The following is a 19,690-nucleotide window of genomic DNA, read 5'->3' on the forward strand; positions in this document are numbered from 1 at the left end:
ATTATATCTTTAATTTCCACTTTAAAAACGGCAGTGTGATCCAGTAACTTCAGTACACGAAGTTCCGGCAGCACTGAAAACGCTGCGTCACCTCCACTGCCGCGCAACAGCCCACCCTCCTTCTGCACACGCTTCACGACCGTGTCCGCCTGTCGGGCCGCGCCCCTCACGATGCCCCTGGGGGTTCTCCGAAGTCAAGAGTTACCATTGTGTTCCTCTCGGATAACTCCCACTGGCTTGATCAGGCACCTGGGGGTGGGGGTAGGTGTTGACTTTTGATTTTTCCCCAGCCACGCACACAGATGCAGGGTGGGCTTCAGTGTTCTTCACTGGGAGTCTAGGCCTTGGGCTCCGCTCTCCCTCCGTGAAGGGACACGGGATTCTTCTCCCCGCCCGGCCGGCCCTTCTCCCCATGCAGCCATGGAAACGGAAGCTGTGGGCGGCAGGGAAGGGCTGGCCAGCTCCGGGTCAGCTCGCATCAGGGCTGTTGGTCCAGGAGTCTGCTGTCCTTTGGCCTCTGAGCATCTTCCTCCCTTTCACAGAAGCTCAGTGATACACTTCAAAGAATTTTACAAATATTTTTCATGCATTTTTAAATGTTCACGAGGAGGGCTTTCTCATGGTACCTGTTCGGCCTGGTCCTGTGGGAGAAGTCTGCTGCTGGGGGTTTCAGAGCACGGGAGAGGCACGGTCAGGGCGTGTGCCAGGGTGTGTCCCAGGGTGTGCCAGGGTGTGCCGGGGGAGAAAGGTGGCAGTGGAGGAGCCGGTCTGGGAAGGAGGCAGCTGAGACCCGCAGCCTCGGGAACAGGGCTGCAGCATCACCAGAGCTGAGGGAAAATGCCCTCAGGGGGAAAGTCAGCGGGATTCAGGGACCGGAGGGAAGAGCTGGTGGAGACTCCTTGGTTTTAAGGGAAAGCAAATATGGCTGTCTTGAAAGACATTTCTAGTTCGGAGGTAGATACTGATTTGGGGAAAAGATGCTCAGTTTGATTTTACATGGGGTGAACTTGAAGAGATAATGGGTCTCGGCCAGGCTGGTTCAGCCTCCTCAGGTCTGACTTAGGAACATCTGTAAGGTGCACTTATTCCAGGGACGCCGAATGTCCCGTAACCTGTGACACAGTCTCGTAGGGCAAATACAGGTCCCACCCCCAAACGCCAAGCGCCCCCTGGCAGGGAAGCGCTCTGATGCCGCAATGCCGGCACGAGGAGGTACAGGAGCCAAGGGCCGGGACTTCGGCAGAGAGGTCAGAGCCGGAGCGGTAAGTCTGCACGGTGACAACGCACAGCGACGAGGACGCCTGAGCGTGGGGAACCGCAAGGAGAACGGGGGGGGGGGGTGAGTGGCCGGCTGAGCGCTGCCCCGTGGCGTGTCCACAGCACAGGGAAGAGGGGAGACTTAACAAGTCAGCTGCAGAGAGGAAAGAGAAGCGAGGCGACGGGGCCTGAGGAAGGGCTCCTTCCCTGAACCCCCCTGAACCGCGCCCCCCACCCCGCTCTCGTTCGCGCCCCCAGGCGGCAGCGCGGGTCTCCCCGCTTCCTGGTTGGCCGCGGTTCGCGCGGACCTCCGTCGCTGCTGCAGGAACCTCCGTCGCCGCAGGGACCTCCACTGCTGCAGGGACCACGCCGCACGGCGGTGGGTTTGTGTGCCCGCCTCCCCCCCGGACCGGGGGCTGCCCCTGGACACCGAGTCCGCGCCCTGACGTCTGGTGCGGTCCCGGACGCCCCGCACTGCAGGCGCCGGAGCACCGGAAGGGTGAAGGGGGAAGGGGGGCGCTCGACCAACGTCACCGCATTTGAGAATCGAGCCATCACCGGGGAGTCTGAAGGCAGTTTTGTGTTTCCGTGACCCAGCTGGGAAAGGTCAAGGTGATGCGGAAGTGTGGAAGCAAACGTGAACGGTCAAAATAGGAGAGTCGCGCAAGGGGGGGGGGGGTGGAGCAGCCTGGGGGCGGCCAGGAGGCAGTGCGGGTCCGGCGGGCCCGCGGGGTTTGAACATATCTGTGTTCAAAGAGGAAAGAACCGACCGCGGATGAAAGCTGTGCGGATCGGACCACGACTGACTGCCTGACCGCCGTCTACAGCGCTGACCGGACTCCCGCCCCTCCCTCCCCGCAGGCTGGAGCCCGAGGCAGCCCCGCAGGGACCCCACGTGGACCCGGCCCTGGAGAAAGTCCCTGCTGCACGTGCTGCGTCCCGCCCCCTCCGATGGGGACGTCGCCGCAGGGGTCATGGAAAGGACAAGCGGGGAAGAGGAATCGTAAAGCCAAGGCTTCTGAACTAATCCCATCTGCTCTACTGTTTAACGAGTTAAAAAAAAAACCCAAACCGATGACATTAAAATAGTCTTGACTTTTAACCCTGTCCTACTTGTTACTCTCAAGACGACAATGTGTTAGTGCCTGGAAAACGCTCCACCCTTCAGCAGCAGAGCACGACACTGCGCGTGCGGCGCACACCCGGAGGAGGAGGAGGGCACGCCCGGGCCTGCCGATCGGCCGGGGGGGCAGACCCCCGTCTGGTTTACGAGACACCAGGCCGGCGGAGCCGCACGCCGCCCATCCACTGCCGGGCCTCTCTCCCAGGGAACAAAGGTGTGAAAACCTCTCTCCCTGGCCCGGCTGTTAATAACAGTGGCACCAATTTACAGCCCTCCAATCTCGCAGAAGAGCAGAGAGGTGTCAAAAAATTCAATAACAATATTAAGTGTCAGATTCTTCAAGTGGGTAAAAAGGACACTTTTATTTAAACAGTGAAACTTCTAAAATGTGCCCTTATTCTTTTTTTTTTCCCCTGGCGACAAAAGAGTTGAACCCCAAGGCACAGAACAAATTTCTCCTTGCAAGTATTTAACTAAAACTTGTTTTATTAGCCTTCTGATTAGTCTGCTGGCAAACCTGCTGATATTAAATGAGGTTCTTCACACTGTGTCAATTAGTCACTTTTTTTTTCTGGCAAAGCAACTGATTTCAGTTTGATTGTAATGAATGTAACGATGTACAGCATTCAGATACAGTGCTGGGCTACTGTTGCCTTGGAGTTCTGGCTGAGAAATCTTGTTAAGATGCCTCTTTAGAAGTCCACTCCCAAACTTAACGAAACCACCGGTCTCTCCCACTGTAATCGTTCCTTTTCTTCCTTGTCTATCTGGAAACACTGTCCCACTTTTTATTAAGCATGACCCCCTCTGTTGCTAACCTCTGGTTCCTTTCAGGGACTCGGTCCTGCTCTCTCCATCCGGCACCTGGCACGCCTCCCCTGGTCACGCCTGGTCTTCTTCAGGCTCCAACTTCAAGGCCATCTCCGGGGGCGGCAGGGGGTGTCCTGTTACTCTCTCTCAGAGCACCCTGAACTGTTTCACTGGAGGGCTCCACTTAGCACTCTGTTACGATGTTACCTCCCCACCAGTTCACCCACCCGTCTTCTCCACCCGAGTATGAGCTCCACGCCCGCGATGACTTGGTTCTGTTTGTTTGAGTAGGAAAGTCATTGTTCCCATGGCGACTGCCTCCCCTGCTCTTTGCTTGACACAGCATTTGCTGATCTTGCAAACGGTCGTTATTTTTACCTGCAAACCTCCCAAGTAGTTATGAGCCTACCACTGAGTCTTGAACACAAGTCACCCTGCTGTCCAAGCGGAGCTGGAGAGACCTCCCCTGCAGACCTGCCTCACCTCCCGGCCCGTGTCTCAGTGGAAGGCCGAGCATCTCCCTACCCTTTGGGACAGAAAGCAAAGTCACCGCACATTTCTCCCGGTCAGTGCTTCACCCCAGCACTCCTCCTCCCCATGTCCGCCAAGCCTCTCCCCCGTGCCAGCCCACTGCGTGGCCTCGCTCCCCGCCGGAATCTGGAACGTTGCCTTCGTCTCCTCCTCCCAGACGCGTTCCCTTCCAACACATTGTCGCACTCCACCGGGGGAGTTGGCTCAAACAGGTTTTCCGGTAGCTTTGCTGCCTCGGCGCCCAACCTCATCCCGAGGCCCGCTGTCGTTCGGGTGCTGCCCACAGACAGACCTCACCGCCCGCGACACACGAGGACGGGTCCTTGCCCCTGCGCACGCCACACACACCCACGTCTGAGTCCTGGCTCCTGTCATCCCCACGGCTGCGTCTCTGCAGACACCTCAGGGTCCACGGCCACCCCGGGGGTCCTTGTGATGCCCGCTCTGCTCTCTCCCCTCCGCCCCGGCCGGACTAAGCGGCACGCACTTGACTTCGAGGAACAAACACCGACCAGTGACCTCTCCTGTGCTGTGTGCAGGGGGGTGCACCGTGCTAAACCAGGAGGGCCCTGTGTTCTCAGCTGCTCGCCGCCCCTGTCAGGCCGGGGCGGACAGGGGGCAGGTGAGGTCACTGATGACAGAGGGGGACTGTCTGCGCCGTCATGTCCGTCTGCAGGGTTCCTCGGCACCCCTGCTGGCCCCGCCACAGCACTCATGGGGGGGTCTTGTGCTTGTGCACGGATGTGTCTCCCCGTCTGGATGGCCTGCTCTTTGGGACAGGGGTCTGGCCTGCTCGTCTCTGTGTCCCCCGCTCTGCCCAGGTCTGGGGTGCTCCGCTGTGGGTGGACAGACGGATGGCGGGTCGCTGCGGGGAGGAGCTGCTGGCTGAGCCAGCGAGACTGCGCTGAGTGGTCTCCTCGTTTCCGGTCCGTGCGTCTGGACTGGAGCGGCCTTCAGGCGTCAGCCCGGCGGCACCGCCTCCCTTGCCCTCCGCCCCCCTCTCCAGGAGCAGAGGCAGGAGCCTTTGTCACGCCCCCTGCAACTGGCCCCCCTGCTCCGACGTCATGTGCCCCCTCTGCCCACACTCAGTCCATGCCAGCCGCTCTGCCCCGGCTCCTCCCCCAACACCCAGGCGCGCTCCCACCACAGGGCTGGGCAGGGGGCGGTTTTCCCACCTGGAGCCCTTGTAGCCTGACATCCACCAACCCCTCCCTCGCATGTCGCTCAACTGCCACCTAACCAGAGCGGCCTTTTCTTCCCCTGCCTACCGGTCCTCCCTACCCCCACTCTGCCCTCGTTACAGCTCAGCGCTCGTCATCACCGGCACACTACTTGCTGCTCCATTTACAGCTCACTTGTTGTGCCCCCCCAACCCCACCCCCCACTAGAGTTAAACATCCAGGAAGGCCCGGCGTCGCTTCTGACCTCTGACACGCACAGCCTGTCCGGGCGGCTGCCCAGCACATGGTTCCAGTGCGCGAGCACAGGTGGTCGTGACGTCTGCCTCCCTCCTTCCCACCCAGACAGATAAGAAAGAAGAGAGAGAACATTAAAATATCACGTGCACAACCTGAGTTCCGGGGTTGGGATTCTTAAATCTGTTTTTGTTTGTGTATCTGTTTGGTCTTTACTTTCCCTGTTCTTGGCCTCACCAGCTGCTTCCACCTGGGGCAACCCTTCCCTGCCCATCACTGCTTCTCCCGGCCACAGCCTCAGGTGACCTAGGAGATCCTGGATTTGTCAGTGAAAAGCCACAGCAATTGTGCCGCCTACGTGTCTGTCTCCGACCGCAGACTGCAGTCGGCACCGGTGTTTGCGACTGCATTTGTCTCTCAATCAGCCCTCATCCGCCAGCGATCATCTTAACTGCAAACCCGTGACACGCCTTGACGCTGTATCATTTCCCTAATCTGTTCTCGGCGGCGCCAGAATCACACTTGATTTCTGAATCTGGCTTGTCAGGAAGCTTAATAACCTGCTTGTATCTTACAGTAGCTTTTACAGAAGAAATAAAAAGGTAAACCAGGGACTTGTTTTGACAGCTTGTCACAGGCTATGGTTGCACAGGTTGGCGTGAAGGGGCGAGAGTGGGGGGTTCAGATCCGGCCCGGAGTCCGCTCACTGAGCTGGTCAAAACTCACAGACCTGAGAGAAGCGTCCCAGGCTTCATGGGTCAGCAGGCTCCCTGCATTCTGGGGGACTCTGGTGGAGCCGATGGTCGACTCAGCCCAAATTTCCATGCCTGCTGCATCTGTCGTGTTGTGGAGTTAACATCAAGGTTCAGAACCATGACCCAAGGACTGACAATTTTACCAAAACAGAAGTAAATTTAAAGTTGCATGCAGTGTATTCTACTTACACATGCAGGCAAAACTCAGCTGAGACAAACAAAAAGGCTGCTGAATGTATTTGTTGAAACAAACAGTTTTCTATTAAATTTTCATGTCCCTGTGGGGACACTAGATTTCCTGGGTTCTAGCCTGTATTCTCTGTGTCTTTTAGGGTCAGATTAGTGTGTAATGAAGGCCAATACCTGAAGAGAGTCCTAAGGGATTTAGAGGCACGTGGCGTGCATGACCCATGGTGGCGGAGGGGGTGTGTGAAGCAGTATTTTGTCGGCGCCTAGCTCACACCCAGAGGCTCTGCAGAGACAGACTTGCCAGCCCGCACTTGGTCCCATCAGGGGAGCAGTTACAGCTGCAGCATAACCTACATCCCACAGGTCCACAGGACAACGGTGAGGACCCTGGAGACTGCCACGACCTAATTCGGCTCCCAATGTGGCCACAGAGCCCGGGGCTGAACGCCCGCTGGTCTGGAAGCAGCTGGTCAGGACACTCCCTGCTCGGGCGGGGGGCCGGGGAAACATGGCCTGTTCCCCACGGAGGGCCCAGAGCCTGTGCGGCCCGGCGAGTGAGGCCAGTGGAGGCCTCCCGGTGAGAGGTTGCCGGAACCGAGCGCTGAGACGGGAGGGGGTGGTCTGAACGCTACTTTCTCCTCCATCGTCGTCTTCCTCCTCCATCCGCTCCTTCCTTGGGCTCCTTCTTGCTCTGTAACGTGGGGGCCTCTGGCTTTGTCACCGCGGGATTCCCCGACGTTTCTGCCCGTGTATTCGGAAGTGACCCGCTTGGTGCTGCTGCAGCCAGAGCTCACACCCTGCAGCGACGTCCCTCACGCTCGTCCCCACCACCAGGAACAGGCGTCCCAGCACCCTGCCTGGCTCACTGCCACTTCCTCTTCACACCGAAACCCCCAGGTTTCCCGTTTGGCTCTCCCTGAGCCCCAGCAGCGACGGGAAGCGCGTTTCCACGTGAGTGTGCATACGGCCCCGCGCGGCCTCGGAGAGTCCCCAGCACGCTGCGAGATGATCGCCCGGTAAAGCGTCCACCTCCTCCCAGACGGCGAGCCCTCGGAGGCCGGGACCCAGTCCCCTTTACCTTCTCGTTCTCTGCAGCTGCCGGGTTCCCAGTCATCGCTCAGCGCGTATGTAGTAGACGGCTGCACGAATCCAGCCCTGGGTGTCCACACGCACCAGCGGTGATGCTGACGCCGCCGAAGCCCAGCCCGTCCGAACCCCAGGTGCCTGCCTTTGGTGGTGCCTCGTTCTCCACCGTCTCCACCGGGCCCTGCCGGCCGCCTTCGCCAAGGTGCGTGCACCCACTTGTGTCTGTGATCTGAGGGGCTCCGAGCTCCCTGTCCGACAGCTGAGCTCGCCTTGTACTTCCCAGAGAAACGGAAGACGTAGAGAGAACCCCTCGGCGTTCTGCTACAGAACACACACACCTGTCTGCGCAGATCCCACCCTCACCTAGTGCCCCTTTCTGAAAGACTCCCCGCCTATCTTGGGATTCCCTTCGGTCCCCCCTGGGGCCCGCCCACTCCTCCTTCTCAGAAGTGGACACCGTGGTTCACTCTGTCTACCTCCGGGAGAGTCAACCTCCGGATTCTCCCACCTGGCACTTCCACCGGATTTGGACAAACAAGCAAAGAACTAAACCCAGCTCCTTCAGTGCCTCCCTCCTTCCGGTCCTCACCCTGCTTCCTCCCTAAGGAGCAAAAATCCCTGAGTGGCCGGTACGAGACGGATTTATTTCCCCGCCTCCCGCTCTCCTGGCATCAGCTCTCTGTGGGTTCTCCCCCAGCTGCTCGGTTAACACAGCACCGCGGGGCCGCCGCCGCCTCCGTCCCATCAGACCCACGGACACTCCGCGTTCCGTGCTGCACCAGAGCCCGCGGCGGCAGCGTTTATGCTCCGCAGTCCTCGCCTGTCCTGAGACATCTCTGCGCCGTAACTCAGGTCATGGGATCTGGTCCCGGCTTCTCCTTCCACTGGGGCCGAGATTCCTGCCTCGGGGAGTCGTAACATGTTTTACTCCAGCCGTCAGACGCAGGTGCTCCCCAGGGCGCTCTGCTCTGCCCCCGGTTCTCCTGCTCACGTGCCACGGGGTTCGTGCCCAGGCCTTCGGCGGGCACGTGGCTCGCCGGTTTACACCGAGACCCGCTCTCGCCTCTGGGATTCGGACTCTACAGCCAACTGTTGATTTTGCAGGCCCACGTGAGTATCCCAAACTCAGTCAAACGCAGGATCCTCCCGTCCGATGCTGGTCCCTGACTGTGTCCTGGATCCCAGCTAGCACCCTACCCCACCCGTCTCGCTGCGTGGGCCATGCGGCGCGAGCATGCCTCTCACCTTGCCGACCGCTTCTTCTGCTCGGAGCAGCTGCGCTCTGCACGCGGAGCTCGGGCACGGCCCGGGCCTGTGCAGGGGTGAGCCCCAGAGGGGAGCGGAGGTCAGCCACCCCGCCCGGGACGTGCGGACACTCCCCCGAGGAGGCGCTTCTCCGGAGCTGAGAGGGCAGGGGGCGGCTACGGCCACCGGACGGGAAGGTTTTCAGTCCGTCTGAGAGAGCGATGATGCTCAGGGGTCGTCGTCTCCAGACCACGGACTGGAATCCCGTTACGCTTCCCTGTCCTGCTACATCAGATCGGCAGCCACTGGCTTTCCCTCCGACCGTGTGACCCACCCAGGGGAACGCGCAGTCCAGGAAAGACACAAGTGTCTGTGTGTGCAAACTGGGGGAACCACCCCTCTCCCCGCCCCTACAAACCCCTCCAGTTACTTCTCTAGCGCTGGGCGCCGCCGACAGGAGGACCACCGGGGCTGTGGCAGCAGGCGAAGCCCCTGTCTGGCAGCCGTATTTTTCCGTTTATCACGGAGCACGTGTTTCTCCCTGGTGTCACTCCTCTCAATACCAGATGGTTTCAAAGACATAATTCCGTGCAGATGCAGAGCCACAGAACGACAGGTTTGAAGCTCATCTTGCCATCGGTCTTTCGATCACGGTGCCCTTGCCAGAGAGGCGAACACAGCGCTTCTCTCGGCCCCTCCGTGGACCGAATGCACACTGGACTGCTGCACTTGTTACGGCGGGATGGTGCCTGCCCTGGTTTAAAACGGTTGTGACCTTTGGGTGAACACACGGGGAAAGAAAGTTCTATCGTTCTCCAGAGTTAGGAAACCATGGTAAAACGGGAAGGCACGTTGGTCATATCTGAACGGCGCCCGTCAGAATCAGAGCAAATACTCCCCAGGCAACCCCGTTCTGCTCCCGGGAGGAGCCACCTGGTGACCCCGACTCCGAGTGCCGGCCCAGGGCTGGCGCCTCGGGGGTCCTCGTCAGAACTCGCGTCTGGGTGGCAGCTCCCCCAGCAACGTCGGACGCCTTGTCTCCTCACACTGGACGCGGCCCCGGGAGTGCCGGTCACTCTGCGAAAGAAGCCGTCAGAAGTCTCCGGGCACACCACTTTGCTACTCTGCACGTTGAGAGCACCTAAAAACGACAATGCTCAGAAATGCACCAGACATTGTGTTAGGGTGAACCTCTAAGGACTGTGAAATTACAGCTCACTCAGTCGCTGAGAACGAAAGACAGGGTCTCCCCAATAACTAAGGTCCGTAACAAGCCCACACAGGTGCCTGCTGTTGTGAAGACCCTTTAGCAGGGGAACTGCCAAGGACAGCAAACCCACCCAGAACGCAATTTGCAAGGATGACTGGCAGCTTGACTGAGCCCTGTCGGAAGGAAGCCAGAGGCGGTAGTACTGAAGAAAACACTGACACTACGCCCAGAAGCTTCAGTGTGGTAAGAATTTACTTAGGAATATTATGGCTTGTCGCCGTCAAACGTGAGAGACAACACTCTAATACGTATGTTCTCAAACTGATCTGACACGTGTCGCCTCCTTCTTTCCAGGAGGAGATCAGAGTGATTTAAAAAGGTGCTAAAAGAATCTCTTTTCTACTGTAACAAACAAATAAAGGAGAGTTGCAATAATGGGCCAAGTTTAAATCTACATAAGAACTTGTTAAAAAGACAAAAAACATACTTCAGGGTTTTAAAAGACTGCTACGAATCTGGACAAATAAGGAGCCGCCACACCCTTTCAGGAATGCCAAGACATTGTAAAAAGTCGAATTACGACCAAATGATTAAAACATAAGTGATTAGCAAGGGGAACTGGCTTGCGGGAAAGCTGAGTCAAATGCTTTCCCTGTTAGGTGCTGGAGGACAAGAATGAACTTGACCTTGTCCTCGACTTGAAGGCAAAATCATCATCATTGTTGTCATCACCATCCATATTTAACGCACCACTGCTAGGCCGCCGGCTCTGTTGTAAGTTCTGCACAAACATGATCGCCCGCATCTCTGAGAAGGAGCCTGGGAGACAGAGGTCCCAGTCTCTGTGTCACAGCTGAGGACGCTGAGGCCCAGGGAGCCTCAGTAAGGGGCAGAGCTAGGATGTGACTCGTTCCCAAATCAAGGCTCTTAACCTCCACGTAGGAGTGTTTCCCAGTGAAGGGAGCAAGTCAGAGAGAGCAGCAGAGGACCAGTGTGCAGAGTGCATGAGACGTGTTGTAAGAGAGCACGCAGAGCACTCATGCTTGGAACGAGCAGAAACTTCTACCACGTGAAGAAGAAGTACTAGGAATGATAGTTTCCCCATGAGAACTTTGACTGAAATACTATTTCATATAGGCCTTGGGACAAACAAAGGTTTTTCTAACGGCACTGAAAAAAACTGGACTATGGGGACAGCACTGCCATTTTATGAATTTTCCAATCTACAAATTTTCCTTTAAGGATAAAAAAATTAAAAGTGGGTAAATTTCCTAAAAATTGAGAATGTCTGTCAATAAAAAGCCATGATTAAAAGAGTGAAAAATGCAAGCGACAGACTGAAAAAAAGATGTTTTAATGCATGTATATGGCAAAGGACTACCACCCAGAATATATTAAAAACTCCCAAAATCAATATGAGAAAGGCAAACAATCTAATTAAAAATCAGACGAAGTGCTTAAATAGGCATGTCACCAGAGATAATATCCACATGGCCAATAGGCACATGAAAAGGCACTCGGCCTCAGTGTTCATCGGGCGAGCGTACATCACAGGCGCAGGCAGCCCCCATCACGCTCCCACTGGAACGCGTGGCGTGAGACACACGGACGACGCAGAGGAGCTGACGTTCCCGCCCACCGCTGGGAGGGGTACACACCGCGGGCCCGCTCTGTGCACGGCTGGCGGCGGGCACCCAGACTAAACACAGGTCCACTCTGCAGCCCCCGTGCTCTGCTCCTGAGTACACAGCCACAAGGAGTGAGCGTCCGGGTCCACAGAGACTCATACAGGGGCTTTCAGAGTAGCTTTATTCATAAGAACGCTCAACTAGAAACCACATTAATGTGCACTGATGAGACAGGGAGGCCCATTCACAAAACGGAGTTTTACACATCAGTAACCACCACTGGTGCATGAGTGGGCCGCACAGATAGTCACCGCGTGAGAAAGGACAGGCACAGAAGGTACACACCAAACGGCTCCAGCTTTGTGTGTTTTCAGAGCAGGCAAAACTAACACCTGGAGCTCGAGGTCAGAACACGGTCACCTCCGGGGCGCCGACGAGAAGGGGCTGTGAGGGAGCCTGTGGCACGCCGGAGGCGCGCAGTGGTCTGACCTGGACAGCTGGTGCACGTGCGTGTGCGCGGGAAAACTCACTTCCCACGTACACGTCTATACATATGCACGGTGGCTAGATCGGCAGACTGCGGTGTGGCCGCATGCCGATGTATTGCTCAGTACTTTCTTCGTGTGTTGAAACCCAGCCCCCGGTGGGCCCTGGAGCTGTACCCCTAACCTCTAGACTGTACTCGCATATACTTTTTCCAGGGCCAAAGACGTCTCAATTGTGCTGTGCAGACTTCTGTCTGCCCGTGAAGGTGGGCTCCCCCGCGGGAATCGGACGCCACAGACACCCCGAAAGGGGAAACTCTCCCTGCTGCTGGGAGTACGTCGTGCATTTTTGTTTGTTAACACTTCGTTTATGCTTGCTGAGTCTATTTACCTGAAACACCCAGTAGGCAGGACGGGGAAGCCAAGGGGAACGTACGTTTCACATTTTTCTTCGCTAACTTCTAAGGCTGCCAAGAATACTCCCCACTCTTTTATCTTTACAGAGGTTTGCGCTTAGGTCTCTTGTTTTTAAGAGCCAATTAGTGTCAGGCAAATGATATAATTTAGATCTCGCTTGGGAACAGGAATTCCTGTCTGTATCAGAATGAAATTAGGGTTTATCTCTTACTAGGTGTGCCAGGAAGTACAACCAATTAGCACTCTTGATAATCTAATGCCGAACTCAGATGTCTGTTTGCCCATCTGCTTTGTTCCCTGTTCATGTTTAGGCCATGACCAGCACACACATCAGGTATTCTCTCCTCTTATGTATCAGTCTAAAGACACACGAAATACTGCTTTTGCAGACAATACCTAACATCTACTACCTACCTGGTTTTGCTTGTTTGACTTTTTCCCTTTCATTTTTTTGGATTTCAGGTGAGAAGGATACCTGGTGGACATGCTTAGGAGACAGAAAATCACCCTCAAATCTTATTCTACACTGAGATGGAAGTGAGGAAGCATCTATGTTAAAAAGAGAGTGTTTATTGAATATAATTATTTTTATAATCTATAAGTTATAAATTATAAGTAAATTTATAAATCAAAACCTTCATAGAATAACTAATAAATTGAATCAAGACTTTTCTTCTTTGTACATAATTGTGTGAAGGTGAAGCACGGGCAATCTGAACTACAAACATCACAGCTAAAAACACCCAAGTTCCTCCCACCGGTCTATCGTGACATTTACTTATTGAAAGAGCTCACCAGAAAACCTGCCCTCAACCCTTAGGAGCCCGACTGGTGAATCTTTAAATCTCTACATAAAAGTCCATGTGCTTCACAACTTAAAAAAGAATAAGAAAAAAAAAAGAATAAGAACATCAGATCATAAGCGTAAATAAAAAATATTCTCCTTCATTTCTGCAGTTTTCTGATTAATGATGAATGATGGAAGCCCTACATTTGCCTTGCTTTTGGTGCTTACGGGCTTCAAAAACAAAACCAGCTGCTAAGAACCAGAATTGCACAGTTGCACCTGGTGTGTGACCACCTGACAGAGGAGGACACCCAGGTAATCTGCGGTGTGACAGCATCCGAAACACATAAATTCCCAGAGAGCCAAACAGCGCCCCAGAGCTATTTCACGGAGCTGGGGCTCGCAGAGTGGGAAGGCCTCTCTGCGTCCCCAGGGCGTCTGTGACAGCAAGAGCGTGTGGGGCGGGCAAAGCTGGAGGGACGTCTCTGCCTGGCTCTGACGCCAGCTTTCCCCAGGGGTGGCGGTGACTTCACAATCAGTTTCACTTGGGTGACGGGAAGAATTTAAACATGGGGAGTATGGGGGTGGGGGAATAACAGCACAGGGACGCGTCCAGGCAGCCGCTCCAATCCCAGCACGACACCCAGCACTGGGAGAGGGACCCGGGCCCCTGGACGGTGAAGACCAAGACTGCCCAGCAGATGCGTCCGGGGCTGGTCTGCAGGGGTCTGGCCGAATGAGTCCCCTAAGTACCATGCTGCGATTTCCCTCGGGGTCACGGCGCGTCGCTCACAGGGCCACGTGTGCGCCTTGCAGGGGTAAAAGGACCGACATGAACTCAAGAATGAAGACTGGAGAAGAGTAACTGACGACAGCAAAGCCCGCAGTGGGCGGCTGCTGAGCTGCTGGAAACACCGCAGGGACGCGGGGGGCTGAAGGAGAGGGAGAGCGCCCCTTAGGTGCCTTTTCTCCGTCCTTCCAGCCAGGAAGCTCGTGCAGGGCGGGCGGAAGTAGAGTTACAGCCGTGAGCACGCGAAACACAGCCCGTTCTTGTATCATTATTAGTGACTGTATTCTTTTCCACAGGAACCGCCGGAAGCCCACTGTTGCCCCACCCTGTACAATGCCTCATGCAAAATCGATGCGTAAGGACCTGCCGGAAGGATGGACAGGGGACTGGCTAAGCGCACCGTGCTGGCAAAGCGGAGGCCCGAGTTCCGAGGGGCGGGCGGATTTGCTCCTGCACCCACAGAAACTCCCCGTTCTGGGGTATTGATAACGGTGGGGGGTGGGGGGCGGCCTGCAGCAGACTGCATTTTTGATCAGATGAGGTGTAAATCCTTCTCAGGAGAAGCCCGGCTGGCAAAGAACACGGAGCGAGCGGTGGAGAGGAGCGGCTCAGCGCAACAGGCTGGTGAAAGCACGGGACAGGCAGTCCTCGCGGGTGGAAGGCGCCACGAGAAAGAGGACGGCCGCTCACTGTCTCTCAGCCCCGGCTGTCGCCTGAAATTCCGCCGTCATCTCAGAGACAGGTCGATTCTACGGGTCACAGATACAGGGTTTTCATGCAGGCTGAGCAGTGCGAGAACCCTACATTTTTGTGAAGGGTTTTCAACTATCAAAGCCATTTTATGGCGGTTTAAAAACAAAGCCAGTGCGTTATATATAACACATGCATATGTTAATACATGTACTTAATACAGTACAAATATAGTTTGTAGTATATATTACACAGTATATTATATGTTTATGAGAATGATAAACAAAGCCTTTATTGTCTAATGTAAAATTCATTTCTTAATGAATAATACTGTAGCATACTATAGTGTGGAATGCAATGTTTTCCATCTACTTCCTCTCACTTTTCATGACTTTTATTTATTTCAAGTTATTTTATTCTTGGTGAGAAGCCCCACAGCACTAACACGTTGTTAGCACTGTAACCAAGGTGAGAGATGAGATGAAAAGACATTAGGCTTTATCATATAAGCATCGCCCACTAAGAATGGCATCAAGAAAGAGCAAGATAATGACACCTAAACTCCAGTAACTTTTTTTTTAATTGGCACCAGGAAAAGCCGTCTTAGAATATTTTACCCTCTGTTTTTCAAATAGCTCCCCAGAGAAAATAAATATTAGCTTCTTACGAGAAATCTTCCCAAGTTGCACCGTTGGCTGCATGGGAGAGACTGTGACTATTTTTTTTTAATTGCTCTTGATCTTGTCAGCACATCATTAATTTGCTATTAAACTACCTGCTTTACAAACTTTATTTTGTAGCACGGCATGATTCCCTCCCTCCTAAGTGATCTCGTGAGACCACAAATTACGATGTAAGATAATGACTGACTAGAACTTGGCAGATAGAATATTTCTGTTGTTTTCCTTGCTTCAATTGAGATACTGTTGATCCCTAACAGTATTATAAGCAGATGGCTAATTGTTACAAAGCGATGTATTGTTCATGCAGAAACTTGCCTACTTCTTATAACATATGGTTTAAAAAATAATCTTATAGAATTTATAAAGCTGGGACTAGTACTAAAAATGGAGAACATTCTGAGTACTAAAAAATGGAGGACATTCTGAGTAGTTTGCGATTACTGTTTTATAGGGTAAAAAACTTTTATAGGGTACTCTTGCAAGGGCAGAAATTTGTTTCTTAAAGAGGCAGGAAGAGTCTGTCTATGACCCTGGGTAGCAGTCAGCCCTGGACGTCATGTTGGGCTGAAGTCTATCTGGTGATTCCGATGCGCAGTATAGGTTAAGAACCACAGCTGAATGGCAGGCTGCAGCATGGGGCTGTTGAAGAACTAAGCAAGGTACCAGTTATGCCTTGGTTTAGCAGGAAGAAGCGTTTATCTTGGTGATCCAGGCGGTTTTCTGGACCTCAGAGCAGAGTTTGGAGTTAGGCCAAGAAAGTCCTTCTTCATTAGGTCAGGAGAGCTTCTCGCAAGGGGTTCAGGCTGGGGTGGCAGGTTCCCTTCTGGGTGGGCTTCGTGGCTCATGTGGAAAGGGCAGGGCCTTTGTCAGAGGAAGGACGTGTTCAAATCAACCTGGGCAGGGCTTGCTTTCCGACACCAGAGGCCCAGCTTTTCACACTGTCTCCACCTGGCTGTGAGGGTGCGATTTTTGGAGAGTTGGGCACTGGGAGAAGTTTCATTTTTCCTACTTTGCCCAGAAAAGCCAGCCATGCTATAGCGGGTGATGGAGACGTTTACACTGCAGTTTGACTAGTCGGTGCTAATTAAAGCCTGCAGGAGGCAAGGCCTTCCAGGATGCAAGTCTTAGGGGAGAAGCACCAAGCCAAGATGCCCACCAGAGCTTTAAAATGCTCGGCTTTGGATGGAACAGACACCTGGCGGCATAAGTAACCCCTTGGTGGGAGATTTCTCCCACCGAAGTTCAGGTTCATAAGCCATGCGGGGGACACAAAATGACCCAGACAAGTCACCCTCCAGGAAAGCCAAAAGCCAGACAATTTTCTCTTCCTCCCTACTGTTTTCAGTTCATTCTCCTTCCTCCAGATATAATTGTCTCCGCCGGGACTTCTACCTGCTGACTAGTGTGCGCTGACCTCACACTCTTAGTACTGTGTTTCTCATGAGAGTAGGAAGTGAGCCTCAACCTAAAAGTTGTATTAGTTTTAGAAATCAATTTTGACATTGTATGTAACCCCATATATCCAAAGGATTAATTCAACATGTAATCAATGAAAGTAATTATTGAGCTATTCAACACTCCTTTCTTCTGTGCTATGTCTTTGAAATCTTCTATGCATTTCATGCTTAGAGCATATCTCCACGTGGTCTCTTTGTTTCAATGAGAAGTAACTGATTAATTGTTCGATTCCACACATTTTACAGGGGATAAGGTAGATTCGCGTGCCCTCGTGGTTTCCAACAGACTTAAAAGCCTTCCAAGAAGTGAACCGAGCACCAAGCTTGACACTGACATCTGAGCGGGTGAAAAGACAGCACACATCCACTCCTCTGTCACGCCCTCCCCCCCCACTGCGAGTGCTCCGTGGGTGCGTGTGGCCAGCAGCTGCGGAACGGGACCACCAGACTGCGCCTGCCCAGCCTGGACCCTGTGCCGGGTCCTGAGAACCACCAGGGCAGGAGCAGCTGGGGATTGTCACGCACTCCGAACGCCGCGGGTGTGCGGCTAGGGCTGTGGTGCGGCTGGAGCTGTGGTCCCTCTACGTGTCCTATCGAAAAGCAGGGCTTGACGGGGCCGTCCTCTATGAGAAATGCAACCTAAACGCATGTTTTAGTTTCCATCTGATCCTTGTGTCTCTTCGTCATTCGACGCAGTGCTCGGAGTACAAAAGGATATGGTGAATTGTCAACCTCTACGTCCTTAAAAAGTGAAAAAGATACAATCCTGCCTCTGCTTTCAAAAAAGAAGCAATCTCCACTTCAATCAACTTACCACTTCGTTCCACAAGTTTACACAGTTACGTTTCGAAGTGAAGTAAGGGCGGTTCTCTTCGACCCCCACTCCACTTTCCCTCAGCGAGAGGAAGCCTATTTGTAGGTTATGAATCACAAATGCAAGAACTGGCCAGTAAAACAGACGAACTGACCGGGGGTCGGGGAGGGAACAGCTGTCATCACACAAACATCCTGCACGGTGTGTGCAACCGATCTAAACCGCCCCTGGCTCCCAGCTTGCTCCCAGCTTGCAGCGCTCCCTCTGCATTTCAAATTCCACCTGTACAACGACGAGCCAGCTCTTCTGCAAGGTTCTTAGGTTTTGTTAATGCAGTCTCTACAGCTTTATAGTTGTATCACTCCGTGGCAGACTTTGCAACCCTCGACCACTTTTCGGCATGAACATGGTCAGCACTACCATGCTAAAATGTGTAGGGTCAGTGCTTTGAGTCTTCGGTATCAGGAGGCACTTTATAAAACCAGATGCTTAATCGATAGAAGTCCATAGAAGCCAGGCTTGGTGTGTATGTGTCAACTCAAACCAGCAGCTAACATAGTCCACTAAATTTTACGGCAAATGATTCATCCTATTTTGTTATTTGCATAATAAAATAATCCTATTAGATTTCAGATCACGGAATAATTGTGTCCAGTTAGAGTCTATCGCTCCCAGGGCAAAACTGCTTAATTAATTCTCTCCAAACAAAAACAGCATATATACTTGAGCTTTTCATTTAGATCCTACTACTTTGGAATCTGTGAAAACTCAGAGAAGGGTTGGGTTGAGATCTACTTGAGCTTTGCTAAGAGGATAAACACAGAGGATTTTGAGAGAAGTGGTGGGTCTACTCGAGACGGCACGCTATTGTTAAGGATTTACGGCACATTACTTCCTGCTAATGTACCAATTTGCGGGCTCGATGTTTTCAAATAGGCCCTTTAAGACATTTCCTTAGTAACAGTTTGGCCATGTTTTTGAGTTAAGGCTACAACTGAAGACACTACGCTTGCATTCCCTTTAAAATAGGACTTTGGTGATTCCTAATTCACAGTCGACTCCTCTCCAGTTAATCTTCCCCGGTGAGTTATGATGGACTATAAACAGGGGGGGACTGTCCTGGGAGGTGCTGGTGCTGCTCAGGCACTTAGGAAAATAAGTCACATGAGCAGACAAGCAACAGGAGGAGGGGGAGGGGTATTTCAGCCTTACGGCCATCTGCGGCTCATAAAGGCGCTTTAATGACAAGTCCTTCCTTTCTTCCTGGAGAATTAAACGTGACACATGCAGCCCAGAGCTCCATCTGTGACCCGGCTTGTTATCGTTTCCTAGTCCCTCCAGAGCTTTAAACGAAGGGTGGAGGCAGGTGGAGGAGGAAAAGAAAAATACTGGGTTGGCCAAAAAGTTCATTTGTTTTTTTTTTCCATAGGATGGCTCTGGCAGTGCTTAGTTGTCTTTAACTTCATTTGAAACAATTTTGTTAGATTGTATTGTGACAGCTGTCATATCGGCATGAATTAAAAAGAAAACATCAAAATTGGTGAATTTTTGTGTAGTCATTTTAATATTGAAGATGGAAGAAAACATGTAACACTTTGGAAGTTATAAAAGCATATTATGCTTTTATATTTCAAGAAAGGTAAAAATGCAACTGAAATGCAACAAAAGATGTGTGCAGTGAGTGGAGAAGGCGCTGTGACTGATCGAACGTGTCAGAAGTGGTTTGTGAAGTTTGTGCTGGAGATTTCTTGCTGGACGATGGATGCTCCACCCACGGTCGGGCAGATCAGCTGAAGCTGACAGCGGTCAAATCGAGACATTAATTGAGAACAGTCAATGTTATACCACACGGGAGAGAGCCGACATACTCAAAATATCCAAATCAATGAAGTTATTGGTGAAAAAGAAAAATGTGTCTTTTATTTCATGGGAAAAAAAAACTACACAGGTTTTTTGGCCAACCCAATAAAAGTAGCGAGAAGGTGACAGCAGCAGATCCATAGAGAAATCGATAGCAAATCATATTACAACAGGTGTGCCAGAATTTAACTTTCAGTTGAAGTGATCAGATTGGCTCCCTTGCGAGTCGCCGTTGCAGGGAATGCCGTCGCGCCCTGGGGCCTGGAGGCCTGCTCTTACCTAAAGCAAGTTCCAGCAAAGAGCACTGACGTGTACTTTGCCTCAGCTAACCGGAGGACGCGGCCTGTTACGCACAGGATGTACAGTTGCTTCATTCTGCCCTCATCCTAACATCACTGACTCATAATCCCACGGTGTCTGGAAGAACTCTGGAAGCAGGGGAGACCACCTGGTCACAG

At 53.0% G+C, this 19,690-nt stretch overlaps 1 protein-coding gene across 1 annotated transcript in view; it reads right to left on the reverse strand.

The window, feature by feature from the left end:
• The window catches only part of CNTNAP2 (contactin associated protein 2), a 1,612,013-nt gene that overhangs the window by 327,215 nt on the left and 1,265,108 nt on the right, over positions 1 to 19,690 (reverse strand). The window lies entirely within an intron of this gene.

The sequence above is a fragment of the Phyllostomus hastatus genome, unplaced genomic scaffold (assembly GCF_019186645.2).
Source record: "Phyllostomus hastatus isolate PE091 unplaced genomic scaffold, TTU_PhHast_1.1 phas_contig_1021, whole genome shotgun sequence".
NCBI classification, from domain to species: domain Eukaryota; kingdom Metazoa; phylum Chordata; class Mammalia; order Chiroptera; family Phyllostomidae; genus Phyllostomus; species Phyllostomus hastatus.